Source organism: Pygoscelis adeliae, unplaced genomic scaffold (genome assembly GCF_000699105.1).
Source record: "Pygoscelis adeliae isolate BGI_AS28 unplaced genomic scaffold, ASM69910v1 Scaffold38, whole genome shotgun sequence".
Lineage (NCBI taxonomy): Eukaryota > Metazoa > Chordata > Aves > Sphenisciformes > Spheniscidae > Pygoscelis > Pygoscelis adeliae.
In genome coordinates this window covers 16,899,612-16,909,251 of record NW_008825614.1, presented here as the reverse complement: position 1 = coordinate 16,909,251, position 9,640 = coordinate 16,899,612, and positions in this window count along the sequence as shown.

The following is a 9,640-nucleotide window of genomic DNA, read 5'->3' as shown; positions in this document are numbered from 1 at the left end:
GAGCCGGAACCGCGGGTGGGGAGCGGGCGAGTTTCACCCCTGCGTTCTCCCTTCGTTTTTCTCATTTCTTCCGTGAGGCGGGCAACCAAGGGGGCGACGCCGGCCAAGCACCGGCTGGGGCACTTCGGGGGGAGGCTCCCAGCACTGAAATGCTGCCTGAAGAGAGCGCTTTCTGCAGCGGGGACGGGGCGAGGGGCTGACCCTCCCGGCGGAGCCGCAGGACGGCCGGGGGAAGGGGGCTGCCGGCTCCCACCGCCGAGCGGACCTGCCCGCTGCGATCTAAGGGATGCTGAAAAGCGTTAGAAAAGCGTTGAGGAGGTGTTTTGGAAATATTTTTTTCTCACAGTTTTCACGCTAAGAAATCTATAAAGAAGACACTCTTAACTGAAAGATTAAGTGTGTGAGGCAGAAAGTCTGATGAGGCTTATCACACTGCTCCCTTCTGGGCTCTGGACATTATTTGTCATCATCATCTTGGAGTGCTACCCAGGTCGTGGCCCCATTGTGGTGGCTTTCACGCGAATATGTGGCAAGAGGAGTGCCTGCCAAGAAGGATTTCTGGCATAAACTGAGAAGACAGACAGGCTGAGATGGAAGCCATGACCCTATAAACCACCAACAAACCCGCACACAAATGTCTGCTGTTATTGTCAGCTCCAATTAGAGCTTCCTTCACTCTTGTTATACCAAACATGGCAATTTATCTGATCAGCATTCTCGCTTACGGCAAATACTGACATTTGTTTGAAAGGTTTTAAAAAGACGCTAAACCAACCGTTAATGTTTTTGGTGGATGGATTCTCTTTTCAGTTGCACAGATTGACTGCTGGGCGGTAGGCTGAGTGAGCGTGAAGGCTGCTGTAACGCTAAAGCACTGCAACAAAACGCATGCTATAGACTCAGGAGCTACTAGTCCAGTTCCTAACACGACCGTCGGGCTGCTCTTTGGTCCTGCGCTAAGCGTCCCCCAGTGTAAAACGTAAATGCCATGTCTGCTTATTCTATAACCCCTTTGGAGTTGTGATTATCTTAATAACGCTTTTAGGACAGGACCCCAACCACATCGGCTCTCAGTACTCTGCCACGATAGTAATAACGAGCGACAGCGAAGGACCAAAAGAAAGGGAAGGAAGAGAACGGGATAATAACTTTGAGTCTCCAGGTTTGAGAGGCATTGCCTCCCAGTCCTCGGCTTTTTTTGCATAGAGGACGTCAGCAGTTCCTATAGCTGGTGCTGCATGGCTCTTCCACTCCGCAGTGGTATCTCCAGTGCCAGCTGGAGTTCCTAATACCAAAAACCCCACAACTAAACTTAAGACTGTAAGTGGGAAAAAGTCTCTGAACTCTCTGTGGGAATGATCACTGAGATTTTAGAAATATGTCTTCAATATAGATGTCTATAATAGCAAAAATTATTATGATAGTGAGGATAATAATTGTTACAGGCATTCAGGGATTATTATAGCTTCAGAAATAAAGTTATTAAAGTAATTTGCTGAACAAGTTTAGGGAAGGAACTCTATTCCACCAAACCCCATCTCAATACTTTCATTGAATGGGGACTACCAGCTGGCAATTCAGTCAATCTGAGAAAAATCAAGTTTAAAAAAACACCTTGGAGTGCTGTTACTGTCCTTGAAATCGTTCCTAATGTTTCATTTTGCTTATTGTTTTGCAATTATGTTCTAATCCCATTTCCTTTCATTAAGAAAAGGTTGCTGTGGTGACTTTCAACTTTCCATTGAAGCAGTGGAAAAAATGAAGTTCTACACTTGAGATGTTTTGTAAGTTTGGAAACCAGTGCATCAAAAAATCAGAATTATCCAAAATCACTTAAAAGTTTTAAGTAAGCGCAGTAACCAAGGGGTCTGTCACTGCAGAACAGAATGTTGATGCTGCACCCGAAGACTAGCATTCATTTTCACCTTCTCTACCCCACTCCTCCAAATCTGTTGCTTCTTCCCAGTTTACTGGCTCACATCACCTCTTACGTTAGTTATCACAACTCCTCACGAATACTACCTTCAGGCCATTCAAAGTACAGCCTGAGAACTCATGTCCCTTAACTCAGACCACTTCTCATCTTGGCCTCTTAAAAGATAACTCCCTTCCCGTTTTTCCACAGGCTTCATGCTTTCTCCTGAATCACCGGTTGTGATCAACTCCAAGGTCCTACCGAACTCTTTCCTTCTGGCTGATTTACTCTTATTATCTTGCCAGATCATCCTCTCTCCAGTTTTTACCTATTTCTTTACCTTGTTTGTGTGCTTCTCCATAGAGGTCTTCTGTTTGCTCTTACAGTGTTCCCCATGTTAAATCTGTTTTCTGGGCAGACTCAAAAAGTATCTGCCCCCTTTCTATTTAAATTTTGCCTAGAAATTACACTTTTTATGAGGCTTCTGAAAAGCCAAGTACATCAATTTATCTTATAATTTATTCTTAGGTGACTGAACTGCACACATCCATGAGGTCCAGTGTTGGACCACTGAAGTGTAAGCAGAAAATGATGACAAGAAGAATGGGAAGTGGAAGGAAGAGGAATGGAGAAAAATATTCCAGTTATTACTCATGTGATCTCCTGATGCCTTGTCTGTATGTTACGTACTTTTTTGTCAGTCTTTGCCTTTCTCTCCCTGTTTAGACTCTTTGGGAGAGAGACTTTCTCTTCCTCTGTGTTTAGAAAACACTCGATGTTTCAATTTGTACTGCTGTCCTCCTCATAAATAATCTTCATGCTGTCCTTTTCCAGTAGCAAGGATACACATAGGAGAGCAGTCTTCAGGATCATAAAGTTGAAGGACACCCTGGATCCTGTAATATTTCCTTGATACAGACACCAACTTAAACCCCTGTTGGAGTCGGAGATAAGGCTGCGTACTGAAGTCACTGGGAGGCTGAAAGCCTATTCCAGCCCGATTCCAAAGCACTGATTTAAATGTGCTTTGGGTTTGTCTGTTTGTCTGTTAGTTCCATCTACATGAAAATTTAGTGCAGACCTTCAGAACTGCTGTGTTAAGAAGCAGGACGGCAAAGACTGTCTCATTAGAAATATCTGCAGAACCAAGGAAAGTCTTGAAAATCTGTCACGTTGCGTCCTGTTTTCAATATTGGACTATTAGAAGGCATAGACCGCATAAGCTACCAGCGTTGGGATTAAGAGATCAGCTGTGATAAATTCAATTTATGTATAAAAAGTCTATAAAATACTTGAATTATTAATAAAAATGGTAATTGCATTAAGATTTTAACTGATAATGTTCTTTATAAAGATTAAATGTAAGCTGTTTTACTCTGTCTTGAAATCTCGATAAAGATATTTTATAGCAAACATATTCGGTGCATGATTGCTGCTGAAGAACCCTGTAACAGAGCTGTGATAATCTCAATTGTATGTCAACGGGACCAGTCCCTCAGTTATTTCTGAGATAATTGATTCCCAGCTCCCTGTGGCTATTATAAGAGTGATCATTAAAATAATATTGGAATTTCTGTTCCCACACAGATTTCTAGATATTCCTTCTATATATAAACTGGGAGGAAGGCTGTCTCAGTAAATGAAGAGCCCACAGTGCCACCTTCTTATAAAGTACAGAATTCTTGGGGCTGAATGCAAAGTCACCTAACTATTAGCATTATTAAAACTGACACAGTCCTTGCTTTTTCAGAATATTAAAGTCATTGAAATACCACCAGTCATTTTTGCAAGCTTAGATTCCCCTTACCTTACATCAGCCACCTAAAAGTTTGGCCTCTCGTGTAAGCTCTTGATCTAAGCTCCTGTAAGCTCTTGATCTAAGCTCCTTCTGTAGCCAACAGAGAAAGACAGGCATGTCCAGATGGTAACTCATCCTTCCAAAGACAGGCAGTTCTAAAGAGCGAGCCTATCCCTAGCCCTCCGTTTGGACAAATTCAAGTGAGAAGAATTCCAGCTTTCATGTTGAAGTTGACAGAAGAAATCTATGTCTCTGCCTACACTGCAAATGTGACAGTGTCTCTCAGTATCTTGGTGACAGTTAAGGGGCACAGTTAAGATCCACCCAGTGCAACAGATTCTAAGAGAACAATTTTGGTTTAGCGATGCCGCTGACGCAGTGGTAATGTACTTTGAATTCAAGTGGCCTTTGAATCAGTGCAGTTTGGAATCCCATAGAATCCCCTCTACAGGACGGAAACTACAAACACTGACAAGTGCCACAGCCTCTGGAAACCTCTGATACTTTCAGGAAAGTCCTGAATTCCTCCAGTCACGCCAAGCAAAACTAAGTGTTCGTATCTATCACCATTGTGCAATTCAACCATGTGGACAAAATGGGAGAACATAGGCTTTATGAAAAAATGTCCATGATACAGAGCAAAACTTAGTTCTGTAGTCCTCCAGAGCCCCTATTCCGTAACTCCAGTATATCAGCACTGACAGTCTCAGGGCTTTCATAACTGTAACTTTGTAATCAGAACTGAACTGGGCAATAGTCCACATTTCCCCACTTCCCATCTTCATCTGACCTGCCTTCTGTGCTCCCTCTGCAGTATCCAAAACAGAACCATAATGGAACCCAGCTTCCCCGCCCTTGGGAGATGTAGGGTTTCACTGCATAGCCATTAAGCAGCTGCTTGTCCTCTTGCACAGCAGAATTAGGTAAGACATCTTTCACCCTACTTACGCTACTGAGAAATTTCAATCCCACATGTAGCTGATAATAGGGGAAAACCCAAAACACATAACCAGAATGCAGCTGAATGCAGCTGATAACAAATAAACCCATGTGTCATAAATTTAGCTACAAAAAATTAAGTTAAAATTTTACTAGAGCTACTTAGGTTTTTCATTTTATACTTTGTATCACTTGTCACAGGGTTTGAAAAAGCTAAATTATTTAATCCTTTTCTATTTAAAATGAGCACTGATTTCCCCCCCCTGTGTTTTGAAAAGAGCCAAAACCAATGCAAATGTTTTTATCCAGGAGGCTGTAATGGCACAATTGCAAAGCAAGGCTCCTGTCAGATTCCATCTCAAAACTGTGGCATTGCTTTGTTGAAAACAAAGCAGAGAATATATTGTTACAGTTTCACCTCCAACTGTTGCTGTATTGTTCATGGACAAGTTAGAGGCTTTTGCCAAGATCTCTTCCAATCCTTGAAATGGTTCTGTTTGGACCATCATCTTGCACGTGTACTTTGAAGTTCTTTGTTGCTGTTGTGGAATGTTTATACTTGATGTTTTAGACATGTTTTAACGTATATGTTACCTGATTACAAGTCAGTTCTGTTCCAGGTACATTTCAAAGCAATTGCTGCTAGCCACATTTAACCCCACCTGGCTGAGATGAACAAGCACATCCAAACTTCAAGCGGTATCTGTGGATCTACTTGCTTGACTACCTGTTCCACTGGTGAAAACAGTAAGTTGATTCTTCTTTTATCTAAGGGAAAAAGACTTAGGCATTCATGCATTGCCTATCTGTCTTACCTCCCCAATAACTTGGGAAACGTTGGCCAAGTTTAATCAAATTTACTTAGTGGAATATGTCTCAATATACCACATTTCTGTATGTCTTGTGAAAGAAAGACAGTTGAGCAGTGGCGAGGCAAAGGCTCAAAAATTAGTTCAGCTCTTATTAGAGATTGCACACAGTCTCAAGAAGTCTTCAGCAAATGGCTTCACTTGTCATTTGTTACCCATGTTACCTCTCCAAGCAATGCACAGTTGAGCTCAAAGTAGGAAAGTAATATTGCTACTGATTCAGCAGATGGGGAATTGAGGCACAATATGGTTAAAATTCAGGCTTTCAAAGGTATTTACGCACCTCTCAATTGAAATCTGATGGCCTGGTTTTACAGTAATTTGCCCAAGGTCATACAAGAAGCGTGCAGTAGACCGGCAAATTGAATCCAAGCTTGCACCCTGCTCTTTGGACCATACTTCCCAAACGAGCTGTAATAATTTCAGAATCACACTCTGCCCAGCCCCCTCTTTGGCTAGATACCAGTCTGCTGTGAATAAACACATCCTTTGGTCCTCGTGGTGTGGATGTCAAAGCTGGCTGCTATTATAGCTCTGCCTCTCAGGCGTACTGTCACGGTACAGACCCTATACATGACTCCCTTTCAGAGGTGTGGGACCATACAGCATGAAGGCCACCTGAGCACCTAGTTCCTTCCAAGTGTAGCAGAAATTTTACTGTTAAAGAGGTAGTACTGACGTGCGGAATCAAACTTCACAACTCAAAAGAGTTATAAAGCAGGCATGTTTATTACAGCGCCAGGTGCAAGGGGGATAGCTCCTCCTAGCTTGCACACTGTATGTTGCATCAACTGTCCCTTACATGGTTCTGCAGTGTACATATTCATTACCATAGGCTGGGTTAGTACAACTAGTTCTAAGAAAAGGCGGGATATTTTAATTATTTCCAAGAACCTATTATCAGAGGCTCCCTCCTCCTGGCGCATGCGTACTGCCGTCTGGTGGTCGTCTATTGGGGGCTTTTGGAGGAAGATTCACAGTCTTCTTCACCGGGTACCTTCACCTTTGGCCCAGAATGCTGAGTTGGCTGAGCTTCAGACTGCAAGGCTGGTTTCAACCAGATGGTCACTGAGCGTATACATTCAAGTTTCCGTTATCTACCCAATTTTTGTAACTTCTGCTAACAATAGGGTTACAGTGTCTCTGCCAAACATTCTATTATGCTTGCAACAGCATCTATGCTACTGGAGTTGCTAGCTACAATAGTTTATGCTAACAATTACCCATTTGTTCCCTAATTCAGTACTATCTAAAAGCAAGGTACACTTGGGTAGCTAAAGAATTTTTCCACACAACTGAGAGCTACTGATCCTTGGAAAAATAAAAAATGTCCCCAACTTCAATTAATTCCATCTGATCTCATCCTACTGTGACTTGGTTAATTACCTGTAGATAATTTCTTCTGGATTTCCACATTCAATCTTTTTTCATATAACATTGCCTGGCTCTGTAGCATCTTCCAAGTATCTTTTAATTAGGATTGTCTAATACAAATAAGAATGCTCTAATCTACAAAAAAAGAGATAATGAGCATTAGAAAGATCACTGTTAATAATGAAAATAAATTCCTGAAGCACCATGGAGTTCATGGTTTGACAACAGACCTATTTCCAGTCTGTTACACTCAGAATTTCACAGTAATGAGAACTCTGGAGAATGTTAGGTGAACCCCCCACTACATCCTGTGCTATTTCCACAAAAATTGTAATTTCTTATTTCAAAAACATACTTTTCCAAATGACAGAGTCCAGACCACAAGTAAGGCAGATTTTCAAGCAGGCCAATATATCTGCTCTGGTTTAAAGAAGCATACTTGCTCACCTTTGACAGCTTTCTTAGCTAACACCTACTAAGTAGAACAGAAGATATCTGAAGATTTTCATTTCCTTACTGAAAATTTCAGACACAAAATGGCAACCTCATGAAATAGATCACAACCTCACGAAACTCTCTTACATCTTACTGCAGTTAACTCCACCTGCTCTTGAACATTCTTCCCCTCTTTTTGTATAGACAGAATTTGAGCTGACCTAAAAGGAGAGGTAGATTGGGTAGTGAATATGAGGAACGTGCTGCAGACTGGAGAAATTATATATGAACCCAGAGAATATAAAATCTAAATGACATGATGGGGAATTTGAGACTGTAACTGAGAAGCAGCTAGATAACAAACCAACAAGCATTATACTAGATGATTTATCAACAAGGGTGGTCCATAGACTAAAGGAATGATATCTGCGTATTATACCAAAGGATGGGAAGGGGGGTGGTGGTTAATGAGGATGTATTGGATAGTGTAGGACCTGAGCATGACGTAACTGGTATGGGATAAGGAGTAGAGAATGGGCTGGTTTTGGCTGCGATAGAGTTAATTTTCTTCACAGTAACTAGTGTGGGGCTACGTTTTGGTTTTGTGCCGGAAACAGTGTTGATAACACAGGGATGTTTTCGTTATTGCTCAGCAGTGCTGACACAGAGTCAAGGTCTTTTCTGCTTCTCACACCACCCCACCAGCGAGGAGGCTGGGGGTGCACAAAAAGTCGGGAGGGGACCCAGCCGGGACAGCTGACCCCAACTGACCAAAGGGATATTCCATACCATATGACATCATGCTCAGCATATAAAGCTGGGGGAAGAAGAAGGAAGGGGGGGACATTCGGAGTGATGGCGTTTGTCTTCCCAAGTAACTGTTATGCGTGATGGAGCCCTGCTTTCCTGGGGATGGCTGAACGCCTGCCTGCCGATGGGAAGTACTGAATGAATTCCTTGTTTTGCTTTGCTCGCGTGCGTGGTTTTTGCTTTACCTATTAAACTGTCTTTATCTCAACCCACGAGTTTTCTCAGTTTTACTCTTCTGATTCTCTCCCCCATCCCACTGGGGGGGAGTGAGCAAGCAGCTGTGTGGGGCTCAGTTGCTGGCTGGGCTTAGACCATGACAGATATATTGAAACGTATGAAACTGAGGTTGTTATGTGAAACCAAGTGAAATGTGTAAGCTTTATTGAGTTTTCCTTTGTTTAAATCCAAATGCCAGAAGAAAGCTAGGAGAGGAATGTACTGTATTTATCAGTATTAACCAGAAGAACGCTAGCAGAGGCCATTATGAAAGATGAGTTTCATACCAGTTTAGGTAAAATACTTAAGACCCTCAAGTAATAAAGAATGACTATAGGTTATTAAGAACTGCACAAAACAAAATTATTCTTGTTACCTCCATTGTGGAGATTGCACATACACGTGTTGATGGCAGATGCGTGGAATGTCTTTGGCTGCTTTCACCTAGAAGAAAAATCCCTCTCTCCGATTCTAGTGAATGGCAGGATTGGTGGATTAGGAAGTGTTTCATGTAAATGCTTCATAAGAGAGGTTTATAAGTCTCAGTGGAGAAGTCAGTCCAGCTATCATCTTCACCCAGCAGCCCGTATTTCTTCAGAACAAAGCCTAAAAGTGGAAGGAAAATGTGCTCTTTAGGCCCTGCATCACCAGGGCGAAATGATCCTTTCAGGTTTGCAGTGAGATTTTATTTCCGTAGAGGGAAGGGACAACACAGAACCGCAGATCCTCTCACCCAAGGTTTTGTTCCACCAAATGGTTGGTTGGGACCTAGGTCCCAAGGGCCATCCTCCTCCTTCATCGACCTCCTCTTCTTCATCAGCCTCTGCTTTCTCGGTCTATGTGAGACCTAGGAAGTCACTGGGGGATGTAACGTGTTTTCCTCTCAACCGGTGAACCTAGACACGGGTGTAGGACAGCTTTGAATAGAGCTGAGGAACCTCTCGACCCTCAATAAAAACGGTGCCTGCCCTACTGACAGCAGACTCCTGCCGCTCAAGCGGTCGGGGGAAGAGGACGGGGACGAGGCCAGCCGGACACAGCCGGGAAGGCCGCTCTCTCCCCCGTTCCCCACCTCCCAGGGTTTCCTTTGCCGCAGCCCCGGGGAAAAGCTGCGCCTGGTCAGCGACCCCACTACACCAACACCGCCACCAACAGCCCTGCACCCCACGGGAGAGAGCCCTTTTGCGGGGGACAGCCCTCCCTGGCAGGCCGGGAGCCTGGAGAGGCACCTCGACGGGCGGTTCTACCTCAGCCCAGCCGCGGGGCCCCCTTCGCCCCTCGGCG